General features: G+C 33.1%; 1 long non-coding RNA gene and 1 pseudogene across 3 annotated transcripts; one reads left to right on the forward strand and one right to left on the reverse strand.

The window, feature by feature from the left end:
* Positions 1 to 1,867: 1,867 nt before the first annotated feature.
* LOC149960471 (arylsulfatase B-like) lies at positions 1,868 to 18,024 on the reverse strand (annotated as a pseudogene). Its single transcript, XR_016481313.1, has 10 exons — positions 17,908 to 18,024; positions 17,053 to 17,212; positions 16,872 to 16,984; positions 15,876 to 16,141; positions 14,557 to 14,767; positions 14,355 to 14,481; positions 13,260 to 13,556; positions 12,926 to 13,115; positions 2,825 to 3,086; positions 1,868 to 2,127 (listed from the first exon to the last, which is right to left on the reverse strand). The product of XR_016481313.1 is annotated as an arylsulfatase B-like (transcript).
* On the forward strand, positions 5,853 to 7,690 carry LOC149960472 (uncharacterized). Of its 2 annotated transcripts, none has more exons than XR_016478298.1 (4): positions 5,853 to 6,059; positions 6,205 to 6,411; positions 6,482 to 6,544; positions 6,608 to 7,690. It is a non-coding gene; the product is annotated as an uncharacterized LOC149960472 (long non-coding RNA). The 2 variants fall into 2 exon arrangements; XR_016478322.1 differs by having other exon boundaries at positions 6,593 to 6,693.
* Positions 18,025 to 21,479: the final 3,455 nt, after the last annotated feature.

Raw genomic sequence — 21,479 nt, forward strand, 5'->3', positions numbered from 1 at the left:
TATTTAAAAAGTTCTTTGCTTCCAAAATCATTGTGAAAGTTATTTAAAAATTATAATTATTTAGGTTTTTCTTTTTTACTTCCTGCTGGGCAATGGTGTGACCAGTCTTTAATTATTAGTTCAATTTCAGCAATCGTAGAATTTTGATCGTTTAACGGTCGCTAGAAATAAATTATTGCTCGTGAATAATAGATGTAGAATGAGAAGAAATCTAGACCAATATACTAAGGATAATTTTCATTGTGATTAGATCTTGAAGTTTTTTTGCCTTTTCTTCCTTCCCAACTGTAATGTGAACCAAGGGTTTTACTCAATCAGAGTGATTTGAAAAATTTTGCTCGTGTAAATCCATTTTATCACTAGCAGCGAGCCCCAAAATGAAAAAGCCAGCTACACTAAATAAAATTTTAAGTCTAGTTGGGGTTATTTTTTCACAATTAAGAGTAATAGAAAAATTGGCATACATTTTACTTGTTTAAACCATTTTTCCTCCAGCAGCAACGTCAAACTCATATTTAATGCAAAGTGCAAGTCAAGCTGGTTAAAATTTAAGAAAAATTACCTAGGCTTAGGTGAACGGTTGGAAAACTGTAAGATTGACTTTTGTATTACTGACTTGAACATGAAAAAATTGCTTACCTCTTATTAATAGTTCATTTACGTTTTTATCGTATTACTGATGACAGAATTATTAGTGTTCTACGTGTTGAAAATGGGCCTTGGCGTCTAGTAAAAGCGTTACCATGTTGGCGTTACCAACAACAAACAAAACAATTTAGTACGCATGGATGATAAATAGAGGCACGGCCAACGCCGATCACGCGCTGCCGCTATAGCACGTGCTATTGAAGTTGACCGTGATAAAATAAAAATATTAATTTTCAAAATTATTAAAATTACTAAATTTATTTAAAGAATAATATTTATTTTAGTATAAATATAAAATAAATTTCTAATATTATTATAAATTGGATAAAATGTAAAAGGGAGAATATTCTTAAGAATTGAGCGCCAAGTTTGAAACTTTTTATACTTTTTTACTTTAATTTTGAAAATAATCATATTTGATTAATTGGAATTTTGGAAATAATTCTTCTAAATATTTACAAAAAATTTTTACTTCGTTTTTTATAGATTTATGACTAATATTTATATTTTGCTGTATATTTAATTAATCTATGCAGATAATGTCGGTAGTCCTGCGTATGTAAAATATGTATTTCTCGTTATTATATATTTTGAGAAGTTTTATAGTAGTTTCAATTAATTAGGAAGCTCCGACGCGAATGTTAATAATAAGGAAACGGAAATTGAAATTGATATCCCTGGGATATTAAAGAGACTTCCCCATTTTTTTTTATTTTGGACATAAGCAGTCTCCGATATTCGGACGTCCCAGGGATATGCATTAGATTTTGAAACTTGGATGTATGAACTGTAAGATATTTGGATCAAACATGGATATCCATACAATATCATCTTTTGGGATTTTTGGATATGACCAACCAGGGAGATTCGGATCATATATGGATATCCCCGGGACTTTTGTGTTTGCTGGGTAGTTGCGCTTTCCAAAATTCCTTCTTCTTCAGTTTAATAGCACTCTTAAATTATAAAGTTACGCTACCGGAGATTTCGTCCTTCTCTTTAGCCCTTTTTAGGAACGTTCTTGCTAAAGAAAAAAATCTTTCTCCGACCGTTTTCATGTCTATGCATTTCACCAAAATTACGTCTGATAAAGCACTTATCTGACTTGAACTTTTCTAAGCTACAAGATACATGTATGTTTGCGATTTACAAATATTGATGATTGCGAAGATTAAGTTTATTTTCGAATTGTATTGTATTTTTGGTCCATTCATATTAAAAGAGCGTGATATTTTCATTAATTCCTTTAATTATAGCTATAATTTTAAATGGTTAGTAGTAATTGTTCCTAATTGAACCAATTGTCTTTTTGACCTTTTTATTACAATTAAGTTTCGGCTATGGCATTTTGTGTCCCAACCAAGGAGTCCAGGTAAAATTGAAATTCTTTGGATCGGCCTTGTCATCCTGTGGTACCTTTAATGGTTTCACTTGGGTTTTCTGGTAATACTGTATCCTGTCAATCAAAGTATTCACTACCTAAAACGACAACAAATGATCATTATTGAGCTGTAATATCTGATTAAGTTTTTAATTTCCCAATGACAATTAAATTTCTATGCTCAGGAATGTGGCTTATCATTAAAATAATTTAAGAAACTTTTATGATATTCTTAAACATAAGTTACAGTTCTAAGACCATGAAAAGTTGTCTAAAACTAAATATAGAGATATACATTGATTTATGAATGCATGAAAACATAGATAACTACTTAAATATAAATAATTAAAAATAAATTAAATTTATAACTTTTAATTTACAAAAACTATAAACGAAAATTATAGTAACAAAAACTTCTTTAGGGCTGACATTCCTAAATCCAAATAAAAGCTACGTAACGTCGAAAGCTAAACCAAAAGTTAATGGTAAAGAGTTATAAAATACGCGTAAAGTAGAAAAGTCCAAAATAAAAAAGCTAAACCCTTAACAAAGTATAAATTTAAAACTTACAAATAGCTCGTACTTCGAGCAAACATAAAGTCGCCAACGTTAAAGTTAATGTCACCCAGGGGTCATCTCGATATAAAAAAAAATAAAATTGAAAAATGGGAAACTTAGATGCTAATCAGATATATCTAATTTGAAGAAGCTGAAATTTAAAATAAATATTTAAATTGACTCTTAACAGTTATGATGCTTGCACTTTGGTCATAAATATTCTTATTTTAAACATACCTCCTTCAGAGTCTCCGCCAAATTGTGGTATTCACAAGGATCTTCTACTACGTCAAACAGGCAAGGAGCTCTTGAAATGTCACAAGCATTTGTTACATTTTTTCCACAATTGACTTCGTTACTCAGGTACCACTCAATGGCCGGAGCTTTGTAGTCCCTACCAAGGTTCCTGAGAGTAGCAGCCACCATCGAGTTGTCTGCAAGATGCGGCAATGTCGGGAAGATCGGATAAGTGTCATTGTCTCTTCCTGAAGGTCCAAACCTGTTTGAACAATAATAATATTAATTATCAGCTAGGCTAATACCCAAGGCACCACCAAGGAAGATCTAGGAGAGAGAACGGTGGCTTGAATAGCCAAGCGCGTACGTTAAATGACCGAGAGGGACGTAGATTATGCTAGCGCTAGGTGTCAACTGCGCATTTTCTTCGCGCATCACTTTCGGTAAAGTGCAAGCAAGCAAGGCTTACTTTCTTATAAAGTGAAACGTTACTGATGAAGGGTTATGATTAATTATAAGAAGTGTTGCTATTGGCGATGCAAAAGGCACAGCAGTGGCGTAGCTAGCATGGGTGACACCCGGGGTGGATATCATGGTGGGCTACTTAATAGTCTCTATAGTGTGTGTTTTCACGGACGGGTGTCACCCCCAAATAACGCCAAACCGGGTGGCCCCCGGGGCGGACCGCCCCCCCGCCCCCCTAGCGACGCCACTGAGGCACAGTATGATAAACGTGATTTTTGTGACTAAAACCAAGTATGAGAAATGTAGAGCGTGGATCATCACTTGTGGTCGATCCTATTTAAATACCGACCAAATTAAAAAGAAACATTATGTATGCTCAATACATTTTCGAGGAAGGATGTGTCCTTCTGAGACGTATCACGACCCTGATTTGTTTTCGAACAGTGCACTGAGAGAAAAAAGCCCTGTTCAAATTACATTAAAGTGTTGGAAGCAGGGGATGCCAAGACATTTTTGTAAATATAACAGCTTATTCCGTATTATAATATTACAAGAAATTTTATGTTAATTTAACATGATTAATGAATAACAGTTTGGAGTACTTTAAATTTTACGTAATTTTATTGGTATATTAAAGTTGGTTTTACACATCGGTCGGTAGAAAATACTTTTTACACCTCAGTAAATTCGATAAGTAGCAAATATTTAATTCAACAAACAATATTGTAGGGAATACACGGTAAATTTACGAATATGAAACTGAATTTTTGACGTGGTAGCTTTGAAAAAAATAAAATATAATTAGAAGGTTATCCGAACAGACAATTGGATAAAATCCGGGGCTAAACATGTCAAATCCCCCAGAGAGAAACAATAAGCACAACTTGTTCTTTGGTTTTTAAAATTTACTCTTATGTTCAGTCCTTTTTGGTTAGTATTTTTTTAAATTTCACGCGTAAGGTTGATTTCTAGTATATAGCTAAGGTAGCCTACGAAAAGAGACTATATTCCAAAATATAGGACGATTGTAATTTACATGCTTACGTAATTACTGATACAGTAAAATGATTTTGTTTAAAAAATAACAATAAAATCAGAACAAACATTTACATGTTTTACAAGGCCACTGGGTTTTCAGGTTTGCCAGACAGGTACTAATCTAATTGTGAGCCTCTCTGGTTCAAGATAAATCTGGTCAAGCCTTTTGCCTCTCTATAAACCAAAGTAAACAATCGCGTAAGTAGTATTTTACCGAATTGTATATTGCTGTTAATCCATTCGACACACGACTAAATATTAAAACGCTCGCTGTTTTTCGAAAGAAACACTCACTTAGGTTGAATAAAATATCTCACGGTTTTTTTTATTTATCCATTTTTCTTATTTATTTCGTACAATTTGTATAACGTTTTAATTAATATTTAAACTATTTGAGGCCGATAATGGATGGCTATAACCAAAAAACATGTCATGACTATATCATTAGTAGATTTACAAATAGAGCTATTGAAATTATCAGTGGGGTGGCGGAGTGGTTAGCACTTTCGCCTCGCAGCAAGAGGAGCCGGGTTCAATCCCAACTTGTGGCGCTGGGTGAAAACTCGAAACAACTCTTTCTTTGAGTTTGCAAGTTCTGGGTTAAGGGGTTTTCCCCGAGTTCTTCGGTTTCCCTTCCATAGAAACTTGTCGCGGTTAACATTAATAGTTAGTGTAGGGAGCTGTTGGCGCGATCTCGTGGCATGCAGGGCTTGCCACCACCCTCCTACGCATTGTAACCCGGCCACCTGAATTAATGGCTTCAAAATTCGCTTGATGACTAAGGCCTAAGGTAGTGCCTTGGGTATTAGCCTAGCTGATTAAGTCGAAGTTTAGTTAATCCCGCCTTGGGCAGTGCAGCCAAAAATATAATTTTGGGCAATGTCGGAATCGAAAACATTTCCATATCACTTCTTGGTCTGCAGGGTGAAGGATTTTCAAAGAAATTGCCATGCATTATGCATAATTAAATTTACGGGGTTCAGATGCTATTAAATAAGTAGATGAAGGGTGGTCGTACGGGGCGCCCCCCCCCCCCCCCCCACAGCAATGAAACAATAAATAAAACTGTTCAAAACATTTGTACGCTTAAATAACCAGTTTTTCAAAAATACTGGCTCTCCGATGAATTATACGTTTGAAGTTTGTAAATTGCAATTAATGGAATCCAGTATATCTATAGTGCTAAATGATTTTAAAGAACTTCATTGTTAATCTTACTGAAGCTAGCCCTCTAAGTACATATCTGTTATTCAAGTAAATTTTAAATAATGAACTGTTAATTTTACACTCTCGATGTGTGTAATAAATACAGCTGCAAATATTCCTGAACATTTTTAAAATGTCCTTCTGTACATTTTAGAAGAACAACCCATTTTTATAGAATACAGTCCATTTATGTACTTATGTACCTGTATAAAATAAAGGATACGTGTAATTTGTACAGGATTATTCTGTACAAGTTGTACACATGCACACGTTTCATGTAAATATCTTCTGTTAAATCACGGACCGTTTATAAGAGGACAGGTTATCCATGTATTTTCTCGCACCCCACCTGCTTAGCTTTGTAACGGCCAACTTTTCAAAGTTGGTAGTACCAGTGGAACCTTCAAGGCCACATAATCTGTAGGTATTTTGATTTCAACATGGCTCGCGTATCTAAAAATATAAACGGCAAAGACGTTTTAAAACTAAAAAAAGATATTCACGTGGACCATTTTTACCAGAAAAGGTAAGCTTTATATAATCTACTTTGTCAAACTTGAATTATATTGATAATCGATAATCAAAAGCGAGTTTTTTGGAGTTTCGCTATTAAACCTTGTCTAATTCTTGGTGTGTTTGATATTTCAGACTGCTGGTAAAAACCATATCAGACACTGGAATTGTAATTAACGACATCAAAACAGTAGAACCACAAATTAGTGTCGAAGAATACATAGATCTGGATCTTACATTTTTATTGGAAAATAAAATAAATGAAGAGGCAACTCCGGCTTTAAAAGCTTACCCCGATCAAATAGGAGGTGCTATTCCTTTGAGAGAGAAACCTACAGCTAAGGCCACACGTAGTACTTTGATACGTAAGCTTCAACTCTTTTTTTAAAACAATACATAAAAAATGATAAAGCTGTGTTGAATTATTTAATCTAGACTTTACAGCCCATGAGTTCCAGGCTATAATAAATCAAAGCCTCCAACACTTTCAATCTTTGGGTACGGCTAATTGCAATGATGATCATGACTTGCATGTTGTAATTGAAGAACTTATTTGCATAGGGAAAGGGAACAGTGCTCCATACTGGGATATTGGTCATGAAACTATTAGTATTGCATTTGGTGATATGAGGTCATCCAAATCTTTCTATGGTCCCGCACAGAATTTACACTCCGATAAAGAATTTTTGAATGAGGCAGTCATATATATTACTTCACTTGCACCGCCAGTAAGAATATCTAGGTTGTATTTAGTTTCATTCAACTAAGGTTCTTTTTTTTCAAAGATATTTATATACATCTCGCAGTTTAGTCAAAGATTTTGCGCAGCAGAATTTCTTAGGTCATTACTGAATTTAATTAAAATTCATATGTTTAAAAATGATTTACCAGTTAAAAATCCTGAGAATTTGGCACCTTTAAATAAACAATGCTCTAATAACTTAACCGAAGCTTTAAGGAAAAAGCAAATATTATATTATGTTTCTGGTGCAACAGTTATAACCATATGCAAAAGTGTCCCAATTCAATACGAGCTAACAGATGCATTGGCTATCAAGGGCCCATTTGAAAAAATTAAAATTTATTTAGAAGAGGAACTTTCTGATATCTCAGTCACAAAATGGGTAACTGAGAATAACAGAGGTGGGTTGCTTTATATTAATAAGGCTGCCTTTGAACTTTTTGAGTACTTAAATGAACTTGTTGAACAATTTTATGACGGAAACAAAAAAATCTTTATGGAAATTAATTTTAACCGTAAAAATATTGCAAAAACAAAAGTTGAAGAAAACGGCGAATTAAAATTTAAGTGGGATAGTATAATTTCTAAGTCATTAGTACCTGAACATAAAAAAATGCCATATTAAGTAAACTTGTTGAAAGTTTTTTGAAACTTAGAGGAAAGGGCCTAATGCTATACCTAAGAGCAAAGTACTTTGCAAAAGAAAATAAAAAACAGAAGGGTGCTCCTTCTCTAAGAAAAAGTCTAAAAGATTTAAATAATCAAAAGTAATATTTTCTGTGATAACGGACTGTTTTTAAACGGTTCATATTGTGATAAGTTTTGTACAAGTTTTTCATTTAATTAAACTTAGTTCCTATTTTTCTCGAACGTTGGTTTAATTTATTTAAATAAAAGTTGGATTAAATTATACAAGTAGTAGTTGTGCTCAAACTTTACTTTAATGATAAACTATAATAGACCCAAAAAAACTAATTTGGTCATTTACATTGTGTTGCCTGTTACAGGAGCTTTTATTTGTAAGTCTAAGTTGATGAAATGATCAAGGTTTTGTCCATATAATACCACATCTGGATTAGTATTACCCCCTAGAGAACCACGCTGTTTACCAAACTCCTGTTCTAAGCAGTCTTGATTAATATGGGAAGTTAAAACAAATTTGGCATTTTTGGATAACAGAAAACGTATTATTCCAGGCACAGATTGAGCTATTGAAAATGAATATTTAAGTTAACAAATCCCAAAATTATTTTGGTTCCTAATAAAGGGTAAAAACAAAATACCTGTCATGATTAATCCTTCAATGGTCTCTCTACTTAGAATCATCATTTTTCGTTGATTTGCTTTGAAATTTCCAGGTCTATTTTGGATTTCACTTTCCCAATCCTTGCAATATTGAATAAATGAAGTCTCCAGCCACTATAAAATTTTAGTTATCATTTTTCTTTCTAAATATTGGTTTTATATCATATCTTACTTGTAATCGCATATCATCTGGGTCCTTGAAAGGATCTAAATTTGGCTTCCTTTTCAATAGGCCTTCTTTTAAGTTTCTTGTGTTCATTATGTCAAAAAATTTATCAAACATTCTTATAAATAGAACAGTCTCTGAATACTGATCCTTGTATTCGAATTCCAGACCATTGGCCACGGTAGAGCTCAAAACTTGGGCCGCTAGCCTGACCCTCATTCTGGAATGAGAATCCAGAAAAAAGTGATCTCTTGTCAGCTTCGGTAGAAGTTTTAGGGTTCTTTGCGAATCGGTTTCAAAGAGTTTCAAAACATGTGTCCATAATATTTCTTTAGAATTTTTGTATAGATGCTTTGTTTTGGAATGAAAGTTGCTATTTGAAAACCCATTCCTGGCAGTTTTCAGTAAGTGTGGAGGGTCACACAAAAAATACTGATCGCTTCTCATCTCGAGCATAAATATTTTCCCACTTAAAACCGTCTTTAACAAAATTTCAGAAGACTTTGCGATTTGTACTGGCACCGTCAGCAATAACAGCTAACACCTTTATATTATTGTATTCTAATTTGCTTATAGCCTCTGATATTATACTATGGAGGTTGTCACTATCAATGTTGTTACACGGAAAATGAGCAATAGGGAATTTAAAATGACCAGTTATGCTCCTAATAAATAATTGTAACATATGGGTGGCTACTTCTGGAATTTCTGTATCACTGGATTGGAATTTTATTTTTTAAATTTCATTTCCAACATCATCGAGGTTACTAAATCCAATTAATTCACCAGTATTTGATTTGTAGATTTTGTCCTCTTTAATTTTCATTTCATCAAGAATAAGGCAAACATATTTTTGGTGATCTTCAATGCAAGAAATATAAAGTTTCTCCTTAGCTAGCTTGAATTTATCTTGAGTAAAACCAGAATTCAGGCCAATATGGGTAGAATGATTATAGAGAGTCCTTTTAGAAGGTAGTTCCAATAATCCACTAGTTGTCAAAGACTTGTAAGCTGCTGGTGATTTTCGATATAAATATATACACCACTGCAATATCTTTGGGTGCCACCTTCTAAGTCTTTTAGTCTTGGCCTTCAAAGCTGCTAATTGCTGATCGACGAACATTCGTTTAAAAGAATTTTTTGGCAATAATTCTTTTTGTTTTTCCAGAACATTACATAAAACTTCATTATCTTCGGAGGCTAATTTCTGTCCCTGTTTCTTCAGAATTACTTTCATTCTTCTTTTCATGTTTTTTACTTTTTGTTTTAGGCCCTTATTTTCTTTCTTCTGTGATTTTAGTTTCTTTTGAAATTGTCCTCTAGACATAAACCGGTTTCGGTTTTCCCGACTGGGATTTTTACTTTGAATTAGCGATACTGTTAATGACTTCCTAAATTTAAAGCAAGCATTACACAAACTTAACACGTCGCCATTTTTTCCATTAGAATGCCTAGATTTTTCAAGTACTACTTCACAGTTTGAGGCATGTACTGCGTTAGTAAAAATATTTTTCTTTCCATTTAATTTTCTTTTGGTCTCGAAGTTTTGTACTAATTTTTGTTCATAAATGCCAGTGCACAATATAAAACTGTCTAGCACTTCCAATGCTATTAGCAAAGTTTCGGTATTATTAATGAGAGGGAGTCGCTGCCACAAAGTACTACATTCATCAACATGATATCCATTAATTTGTAGAATTCCTTGGGAACTATGGTTTTTGATTTCAAAAGATATTTTTACAAATCCAGATTCAATATTGATTTGACAAAATAGCAAACCATTCTCTTTGGGCATAACCATCCAACCCTTAGGTAAATTCTTTCCCACCATCAATTGAACTAAATGTTGACTATACGCTGTCTTGTTTAAAACTTCCAATCCAATGGTTCCCTCTGCTGTTAAATTTTGCTCTAATTCTTCATGAACAGGCTCACGTTCTCGAGTAATATCCTGCGAAAATAACCGAAGCTCTTCACTAAAAGGTTCTTGTTTTGGCAAAACTTCAGGCACTTTTAAAAGGTCATTAATACTCGATGAAACTTTGCTTTGTGACTCGCTCTGAAGTGATGTTTCATCACTAGTGATTATCAGCTTGGACGAAGCACTGTCTAAAATTTCACTTGCAAAAGTAGTAGAAAAATTTTCGCATAATTCTTTCGTTATTCCATGCTTAAAAAAAGTGTATTTAGTTTAAACATTAAATTTTAAATTGAAACACTGATGTTACTTACATTTAATCGAAGAGTATCTTCAGTTTCTGTAAAAGGTATTGGGTCTGGATTTTCGATTGTAAGGCCCTGACTACCCATGAAATGTTTTGAGCAGATAAAATGAGGATATTTTATAATTTTTTCAAGTGATAATAGATCATCATATCTTGCACAAGCCGCAATCCTCCGTTGACATTTACTTAATTCTTGCTTAGGATTTGGAAACCGAAAATAACATACAGGTTCCATATTCGAACTAGGCTTAACAGTGATCTCCTTATTCCAACAAAGGGAATACATACAATGTTTCCGTACCATTTTAAAAAGATTTGAAACCACTTAATAAAATTACTTTTGCGGCAAATTAAATGATTAAATTATTTTAAAACAAAATATATATATTTCTTAGTCGAAAGCCGAAAATAACAAGCGGCCATTTTGAAATAATGAAATGGCCTTGGAGGTTCCAGTCTATATAGTTTTTCCGCCTCCTACTCCCCCCTCACCGCCGCTTTGGGTATCTCAGCCGGTTTAATGCTGGGAAAGCTGGGCCGATTTACGTCCCCTTATAAACGGTCCGTGGTTAAATTAAAGGATAACAATAATTATCACAAGATTATTCTGTGCAAGTGATATACAGACGGTTCATGTAAAATTATCCTGTTGAAACTAGGGTTTTTTCTCTCAGTGTGGCGCAAGTGTCTTGAACGTGAGTATATTGAATTATGTAATGGTTATATTTACTCACGGTAACTATTATCAAATTATAAACAGGTGCAACCAGTTGATTTACTAAAAGCAAACGATAAGCCTCGGGACCTTTCAATATCATCTCCTTTGATTCCTTCTAATATATAAATGCCGTAGGCATCAAATGCAATACCATTGAAAAACAAATACTATTTGTATTCCACCAAAAACTATAGTGGTAATAGTGAGGTGATTTCCGAATTGTGATTGATAATTCTGAATTCGTGGCCTCTATATGTTGTATAGTAAACCTTAATTAAACACTAACAGGGGAAGATGTGCGAGAAGTAATTAACACAATTATCACTCAACCCAACGAAATAAGGATACACATTTATGTAATAAACATATTGACAGTTTTAAATGATCACGTACATGACAAAGATTCTTTCATAGTTTGTTCTCAAGAGCTACGTGAACGAATGGAATTAAAGGCTTCAACTTTAAGCTCATCCTAACTAGTGAAGGGTTTTAGAAAATTAGCCATTGAAAAACAATACATTGTAATTAACTTTTGGTTAAGAAGGTTTTTCGTTGTGTCTAGTCTACTTCTGAAAATAACAAGTTCTGGGTAATTTTGCAAAAACATTTTGCATTGGCAAATTAGTATCTCCCATCTAGACGCACTTACTATTTATTAAATCATGCTCAGAGTGGTTTTCCTCTTATAACTCACACCATAAGACTATCAAGGCCCCCTAAGTTTTAATTGGGTATAAAGGTACGTGTATTCAGCACTAGACAGGTGCACGAGCAAAATAAAATAGAATATCCGCTACCTGGTGGATGAAAAAAGCAAATATTTTGAACCCCCTCACCCCTACCACCTATACTACATCTTTCCATCCGGTAGCATGCATTGGTGGATTTTGGCATATGTTTAAATTTCTCACCACCAGATGGATTCGTGTAGCCAGATTGGCCAGTCATTTGGCTAATGTTAAAATCCCATTAGTTTCAAATTTAGGGAGGCCTTGATAGGCTTATGTTCACACTTAATCCAAGCTAAAAAATAACGCCGCATAGCTCTTTAGAATTTCGAAAAAATATTAATCCCTATGCCTAACGAAGACTATTTCCAAGAAGAAGTGTTGTTAAACACCCCATTGCCACAATTAATCTTACGTAACGAGTGGAAAATGATTTTTCATTGTTTTTGGAAATCTTAACACTAAACACGGACAAGCTACCTCCATTCGCAGTTGCGCTTAGCAGTCAGGATTATAGATCTCGCACAATAATTAATTCCGTTTAGTGACATTCTTAGTTCAGTAAGTGCATTCCGGTTCTATACCCAAAAGCAACATAATAAGAAACATTCATCTTTATATCATTTCAATCGAAAAAGGTCAATGATAAATTTTTTAATTTGGAACATACAACTAGTGAACCGTAAATGTAAAAGTCATTGTGGGTACCATGGAAACAAATTTCTTGCTCGCGAGATGAACTCAACTATATATTAACAAAGACCGAAAAGCGTAAAGAATTCTGTGCGTTTTCAAAATCAGTCATTTCCGTTTCCAATCTATAAAGTTAGTGACATGATTTTCATCGCAGAGTTATAAGTGACGTAATTTACGTCATGTCACGTGAAAAAATTTCATTACTAATAATTATAACATAAAGGTATTTACCTTTATGTTATAATTATTAGTAATTAAGTAAGCTTTAGAAAATCTTTAAGAAAACCCTTATATATTACCAGTGATCATAGTTTGTATTGCTGAAGGAACCATTCAAAAGCTTGTAGTTTTTCGACCTTATTGCCCACATTTGGGAAACTGGGTCGATGTTGAGCAGAATCTCCTCTCTCTGTGATGGTGTGGATCCGTCAACGATTGCGTCCCACTGATTCACACCGTCAATTTCTCCAAGTTCCCGAACATCTCCACCTAGAAGAAAGTCATTGATCTTCATTTACAACTATCAGACCAAACGTTGAACACTAGTAATTCACATACGAAACAGACCTAATTCAGATACATGCAATTTATTCAAGTAGGGTGTTATATTAATATTAAAGATGGTCAACTTACCCGCCACATGGTAGAGAGTTGGAAGCCAGTCAACGACATGCATCATATTTGTCCTTGTCGCTCCTTGAGGGTTTCCCAGTAAGGGACTCCAGACCAATCCGACACCTCGAACGCCACCTTCCCAGAGAGTGTATTTAGTTCCCCTCAAGGGCCAGTTCGACCCGATGCTGCCATCGATGCCTCCTGCTGCGCCTCCGTTGTCCGTTGAGAAGACCAACACCGTGTTTTCAAGGAGCCTCGCTTCGTTGAGCGCCCTTATCACAATGCCCACTGAATCGTCCAACGCGCCTATCATACCTAATTTAAAAATACCAATATAGATTTTGGATGTATTCCTAGTTCAAGTGACAATTAGAACCAGCATTAAGTTTCTTTTTCAATCATTATATTTATAATATAATTAATGTTTTTACTAAAAATGTATAAGGATTTTACTTTACTTTCGGTTTTTTCTTTTTAAAAGAATATTGGATCAAAAGAAATAAAATGGGCTCCAAATATGTCGAAACGTTTTTTCTTTTTTTATTATTTTCAGTATTTTTATTGGAGAACCCATTTAAATTTTTCCAAAATTGACAAACCATTCTTTATTATTAATTCATAAAGGGGGAATAAAATAATACAATCCACTTGTTCTCGTTTCACTAATCACAGTCTAGAAATGTGCCACGACTTCATCAAATGATGGCAGCTCTATCATTGCCACCTGTATTATGAAAATGCTTCTGTTATTAGAGATGGCCATGAATCTATCCGATTCTTAGACTTTAGTGGAGAGCGTGGTGCCAACTATTTATGTCAAAGGAAGCTAAAATTTAAAATAGCCATATGATAACGTCGTCAGAGAGTCATTGTAGAGTATTATAGTTAGACTTATACTCTATTTAGTGGGCTTAAACCTACGTATATACCATGTAAAAATACTGTTTAAAATTGCTGTAATTTGTGATATTGACCAATTTACAAACGACCTTTTTGATTTCGACGCTAGTGACATCTATTAAATTAAGAGCTACTTCACGTCGAGCCGCCACTTGCTTTAAAGTATTTCTGGGTTGTTCTATCGAAAAAGAAGTATTTTTTAACTTAATATACCGGCAAATAATCTTCTTCTGACATCAGGAATTTGAGTGAATCTGGCTGCCACCTGAGGTAAGGCTTCAAGAGTGGAGTAGTCGTTTCCAGCGTGAACTGCTAAATGCGCCAAATACAAGAACAAAGGCTGAAACAAATTATAATAAAAAATATAAAGAAATGCTATTTAATAGTTCCAGTGATAGTTAGAGTTTATACGTACCTGTGAATTGTTGTGATTTTGGATGACTTTGAGAGCTTCGTTGGTGAAAATGTCAGTAGCGTATTCCCTGCCTCGTTCGAACGCTTGGCCGCTCGTTATCTCGAAGATCGTAACCCCAAAATTCGGCCCAAAACGAAAAATATTTTCTGGTAAATTTTTGCAATATAAAAATATTGAAATAAAGCCTACATTGAGGTGATAGTGTCGCAAGCTTTACAGTCGAAAAAATTGGTGGGGGAATTAGAGTTAAGCAAAGGATAAACAAAATTAAGTTATCTTTTTTTCGCAATTAAAATTATCCGATGATCAAAAGAGAGTCACGGTAATTTTACAAATTAATATTAATTACAGTCAATTTTCACTAATTCCGTATATAATAAATATTTATAAAATATAAATTATTATTAAAAAAATAAATTATAAATTATTATTATATATATAAATTAAAAATTAATATTAAAAATAAAAATTATAAATTAATATTTGAATATAAAAATAATAAATTAAATAAATTAAATTAAAAAATATTGGTAAATTATAAAGTAAATTTGATTTAACATATTTTTGGTAAATTTTGAAGTAATTTTGAATTAACATATTTTGGTAAATTATATTAACAAATAATGGAAAATTATGAACTAAATTAGAATAAATTAACATATTTTGGTAAATTATAAATTAAGTTAAATTATATTAATTATAAACTTATTATTATTAAAATATCGAAATAATATATTAATTAATCTAAAAAATATCGAAATTATATATTAATTAATATAAAAAATATCGAATTTATAAATTAGTTTGTATAAAAAATATCGTATTTATAAATTAATTTAAATAAAAATATTGTGAAATTATAAATTAGAATAACAAATATCGGTGAATTATAAATAAGATTAACAAATATTGGTAAATAATAAATTAAATTAGATTAACAAATATTGGTAAATTATAAATTATATTAGATTAACTAATATTGGTAAATTATAAATTAAATTAGATTAACAAATATATGTAAATTATAAATTATATTAGATTAACTAATATTGGTAAATTATAAATTAAATTAGATTAACAAATATATGTAAATTATAAATTAAATTTAAAATATAAAAATTTGTTTTAATTATTTATTTTTGAAATGAAATATGACAAACATTTCATAAAGAAAAAGTAGTTTAAAAAAGATAACTCCATTAGGGACAAATTTTAAAATTTGCGAAGTCTAAAACCAACAGTCTAAACCGTAGTAAGTTTAAATTGCCATTAAACGTAAGGAAATATGTTTAGTGTTTCGTTTTATGCTGAATTACTACCAAATTAATCTATTATTTATTATTAGAATTGATATTTCTTCCCTTCCCACTGAAAAGTTGAAACTGCCGCCATCTTGCATAAATATGAGCATTAAAGTCGAACCTCTTCGCTCTAAATGTGTTTCCTTGTTAGCATTTTTTAATTGGTCTATTACTTCATGGGCTGTGTGGTCATAATATCCTTCATGGCCAGTGTAATATCCAAAGAAACTGTCAAATCCTCTGTATGTCGGCGTATATTCTCATTTGCAAAAGCCAAGGTGCCACTGGAAAAGCATTTCAAGGTTATAACGTGGAACATTTTATCATGACTTTTTACAAGCGAAGCCAAGGCTTAGTGGAATAGTTCTCGAAAGCAGCGTCATCAATGGAAACTGTTCAAACGGGAGCCGCGTGCATATTTGGCTTTGTGTCCCGGTTGGTCTACTATTGACCACCGGTTGTTCATATTAGTGCTCATTGAAATTTTTGGCTTCATTACCTTCAAGGGATGTTTCTTTGGTGCAAGACTTCTTGAAAACTGTTGCTTAGTTAGCAAAACTTTGGCGAAATTTTCTTAATACCAAATTTTTAAAGAAAATTGCGCAAAGTGGCACGCAAAATATCGACAGAGTGGTCAAGCTTTTCCACCCACAAATCGACCTATTTGGTACATTAGTAACTCTCTTTACACTGCCGTAATTATTTGTTTACAAGTGACGTTATAGACAAGAAGTGATAAACGATTTGAATTTTTTCGACTAACTCAAGGACTACGACTAGATATTTTTTTAAAAATCTGTATACATTGTAGGAATTGGGGTACAAATGACCTTAGTAAAATGATAGTGAGTGATAAGAAATTTGCAATTACCTCTTAAGCACCACAAATAAAAAGTTTTAAGCCACGCTAAACGTGAAAGGCGAAGTTTAATTAGTGTAGAGGTAGCTTATTTGAGTTTAGTCTAAAATCCTACATGTTCTTCTCCTACACCTCTTTCCCCCGCTTAACCTTACCTTTCCTATCGCGTGTGTTCGGTATCCTAGTCGTTTTAAATGTTGCGGAAGCACAGTGAGATTCAATGGAAGTCCCCAAGGCTCGGCGCCATAAATTACATCATGTTGCATCCCTAAATCATATTTAAAACCCGATCAAATCAAATTGTCTTAGTTCGTAAATTATTTCCTAAACAATCACCTGTGTGAATGGGGTATTTGCCCGTCATGAGGGCACTCCGCGAAGGTGTGCAAAGTGGATTGACGTAGTAATTGGAAAATATGACACCATCGGACGCCAACGCGTCGATATTTGAAGTTGGTATTTGTGGAGAGCCGTGGAAACTCACGTCGTTCCATCCCTACGGTGTTATATCGCGAAAATATTTTTAATCACTGACTAATCACAACAAACTAATCGAAATTATAGGATAGGTATCAATATCTTTTGTGAATATTCAATAGCTTGTACTTTGATAATCATCCCATGCGCTATGGGGCAAATTCTGTACCATTCAAAAATAAAAAGTAACACGTTCATAGAAAATAACGCTTTGTTCACAATAAAAACCTTACTTATTTTAATTTTATTCGCTCAACTAAATGCACTTGGTGAATAACGAAAATTTACTGATGCACACTATGCACTTAGTTTGGAACGACCGTAAGGTTATAACAAGTTGTCCGACAAAAGTTGTTAAGTGTGAACCCTCTTTACGAGCGCAGATCTTAAGAGACCACAAATGTAAATAGATCAATAAATATCTTAAATTGAATTTATAAAATTTTGAGTCATTGAATCTTTGAGCATTTCAAAAATGGTTCGTGTATAATCAGGTAGGCTAATACCCAAGGGACCACCTAAGTCATCCAGCGACTTTCAATTCCTTTTAAACAGGGGGCAGGGTTAAAATGCGTAGGATGGTGGCGGAAAGCCCTTCATGTCCAGCGAGCCAAAAGCTCCCTCAACTTACTATTACCGTTAACCTCTACAAGTTTTTATGGAAAGGAGAAATAGTCCTTTTTATACTATATCCAAACCTTTTGATTTTCTTACCAAGTCGTCGGCGAAAATGAACAAAATGTTTGGTTGTTTTCTAGCCTTTGAAATGCGAATGACATTAGCTGCCAGAAGAAATACACAGAGAAGGTTATTGCCATTATCCAACTTCATTTGTGAAATTCAAGTGCGCGGCGCCTCAGAGACAATGCAAAACGGGATACGGCGCTGATTAGAATCTTAAACGAAATAGAATGCCAAACGAAGAAATGAATGGGATTCAAGCTTATCTCGGATAAAGATTACGCGTGTAGAAGTAAAGATTGAGTCAAAAGACGTTTGATTTGAGCGATACTGTAATAGTGAGCGTGGAGGAAAACGGGAAGTAAACTGCAAGCAGAAATTGGTAGATTAAACCAGCCCGCGAAACGTGTAGGGGAAACGTATAAAAATGTACACGTAGCTTAAAGGTGTATCAACGTCACTTCCGCGAGTTCCCCCGTAAAGCTTTCCATCTGTAGCTTAACTTCTCACATGAGAGTGATTTTAAAACTTCTATCAGGCCATTTGACTGGAAAACATTTTCGGAATAACTCTACGTAAAGGCGAAACAATAAAGTAAATTTGGTCTTAACCAACTTGTTAAAATAGGAAAAAACCACGTGACTACCTTTTCACAACCAACTTTGGATTCGGTAACTCGTCTTCATAGTTGGTCGTGCCACGTTAAAGAAAAAAATATTCCTTCCAGATACTGCAGACAAATAATTAACTTCCACTTTTCTATTACCAAGTCTTTTAAATAATAATAATAAATAGATATAAAATTTAAACCACCATTAGCAAAATAAAATGAATAATAGTTCGTATTTCTTAGGATAGATGGCGCAGCTGCAGTTCTATACAAAGTAACGTGACTACCATCTTTTAAGCTCTCCTGGACTTTATAGTTTCGCTTATTCTATATAGGTATAAGCGGCGCTAAGGAAGCTAGACATTAGATTAAATATAAAAACACTCTTGAAAGCACGCAAATTATAATAATAATAATACAGATATTAGACTAATTCAGAGAGTGCTTGGAACATATCGTGGAAAAGTGTACGATAAAGGTTGTTCAACATTTTTCTATCGTCGGCTTTATCTGCCTGTTAGGAAACCAAAAGGCATCCATGAAAGGATTATGTCGTTACAGATTTTTTTAAATTTTCGTTTGCGTGAAATTTATCTCACAAAAATTTATTTATAATTAGGGTCTAACACAAATTTATTTATAATTAGGGATTAATCAAAATTTTATTAAAATTAGGACTTACCAAAAAAATTTTGACTTCTTCTTTACCTTGCTTAAAACACTTTATTAAGGTTGTTCTTATAATCCAGTGATAAAAATTAACCCAACACAATTAAAGTATACGGCGGGTCACGCTCTTAATAGTTTTTCGATGCGTCCATTTACTTAATTGCATCTTGCCAAAACGTAGGCAGTAAAATATCGGAAAATAACTTACATTTAATTTCGTTTTGCATATTTATTTAATAAGTTTTGGTTGTTTATTTATCTAATTGGTGCTAAAATAAGAAGTAACAATTAAAATTTCTGGAATTCACAGTAAGTCTATTTGAAAAATTAATGGTAAACTACTGGCTTATTACAAGATGAAGATAATTTTTATAAATTTAAAATTAGATCATGCATAGCCATAAGAAGGTCATTTAATTCTTATTCAACTAATACCTTAAGGAAAAAATCATCACTTTATTAAAATAAAAAATTATTTGTAACTAATACTCGTTGAGTAATAACTTAATCAATGCATCATTTATTAGTTACGTAATCGAGAAAAACTTCGCCCAATTATCGCCATAAGAATGAGTGACGTTTTCATTTTCGTTAAAATGTCAATTAATTTCCAATTTATAAGAAAACTGGTGCTTTTTCTCTTTTAAGAAACATTTATTCTAGATCTTGTTTATAGAATTACTTCAAAAATTAATTTTCTAAACATTATCATTATAACATCATATTCAGCTAGGCTTATTATACCCAAGGCCAAAGTCATCTAGCGAGATTAATCGCCTTTATTTTAGGTGGTCACGTTAAATTGCTTAGGAATGCGGTGTCCAGCCTTTCACCGTAACCTCATCAAGTGAAACTGTTCGCCGAAAGAGAAGTTCCGAGTTTTCACTCAGTGCTACAAGCTAGGATCGAACCTGGCTCATCTCGTAACCTTGGGCTCATCTTGCTGCGAGGCTAAAGTGCTAACCACTCCGCCACTTCATTCCTGCATGACACCATGCATGACGCTTATTATTCTACGGATTAATGTTTTAAACCTTGTCTGATTTGCCAACGACCTTATAATGCAGTGCGTAACTAAGGATTCAGAACTCACAGTGAGCTGTTATCAGCCTTTTCAAAAAAGTGTCCAGTAACAATTCCGAAAAGCAGTTGACTACCACCTTTTAAACGGATAAACCAATGCGTAGTAAAAATGTAAATGCTCATAAATTAAAAAAATTACGTTTAATTTTCCATAATTTTGCCCACTTATGGAATGGAATTCTAAAATTAGCTACTATGAACATCGTTTTCGTTTTGGAAGATAGTTATTTTCGAATTTGATACATAAACGTGTTTTAACGCTAGCTATCTTATTACTTTTTAAATAACTTACCAATAAATGAAAATCCCACGATCAGGCAACTGTAAATGGGACATTTGTAACACGTACATTTCAGCAGCATATATTTTTAGTTATATCTCTTTATTCTAACATGAGATATGAAAACAAGGTATCATTCTTTTGTTCTTGTCAAGAACTCTTGACGGACTATCGGGTGACCATAGAGAAATAAATAGTTACCCTAAATATCATTACTTGGAAACATCTGTGTGCGTCGTTAAGAATACGTTTGATGCTTTTCGGCATTAACAGCAGCTGCTCCGTAGAACTACGTATTCATTTTTCGGTTAGACGACACGAAAAACGCATATAACAAGACACCATTACTCACAGACGTCTGTAAAGGTAGCTAACGCAGGTTCATAGTGAAACCGTTGAAATTAAAACCTATTGTAATTTTTATTGTTTTCTGTATTATGCATTGTATGATCGTACTGTAAAAACATTAAATTTTAGTTTTTTTTTAAAGTTTTTGAATTACACCTATAGAACAGTCAATAGATTCCTTTCAGAAATAAAAAAAGTCAATTATTATAGCGCTAAAATGAAAGTATAAGCCAGGTGTGTTAATACTTTTATAAATGTTGATCTCCACCTTAAAAGTTTTGATCTTAAAATATACTAACATATTATAGTAAAACAACTAGAATAATTTAGCGCGATCTCGATAAAGGTAATATAACTTAAATTTTTCAGTGATAAGGGAAAAATTATCAATTATAATAATAAATAAAAGATTAATTTGGGAATAAATAATCGAAACACTAAACATAGTTTTTTTGGCAATTTAAACTTGTTATGGTTATGGCTAAGATCGTTGGTTTAAGACTTCGCAAGTTTTTTAGTCTGTCCGTAATGGCGTTTTCTCTTCCAAACTGTTTTCCTTATAAAATATTTTTCATAATGTTTCATTTAAAAATTTATAATTTACTATAAATCTTA

The sequence above is a fragment of the Leiobunum rupestre genome, chromosome 1 (genome assembly GCF_980474605.1).
Source record: "Leiobunum rupestre chromosome 1, qqLeiRupe1.1.hap1, whole genome shotgun sequence".
NCBI classification, from domain to species: domain Eukaryota; kingdom Metazoa; phylum Arthropoda; class Arachnida; order Opiliones; family Sclerosomatidae; genus Leiobunum; species Leiobunum rupestre.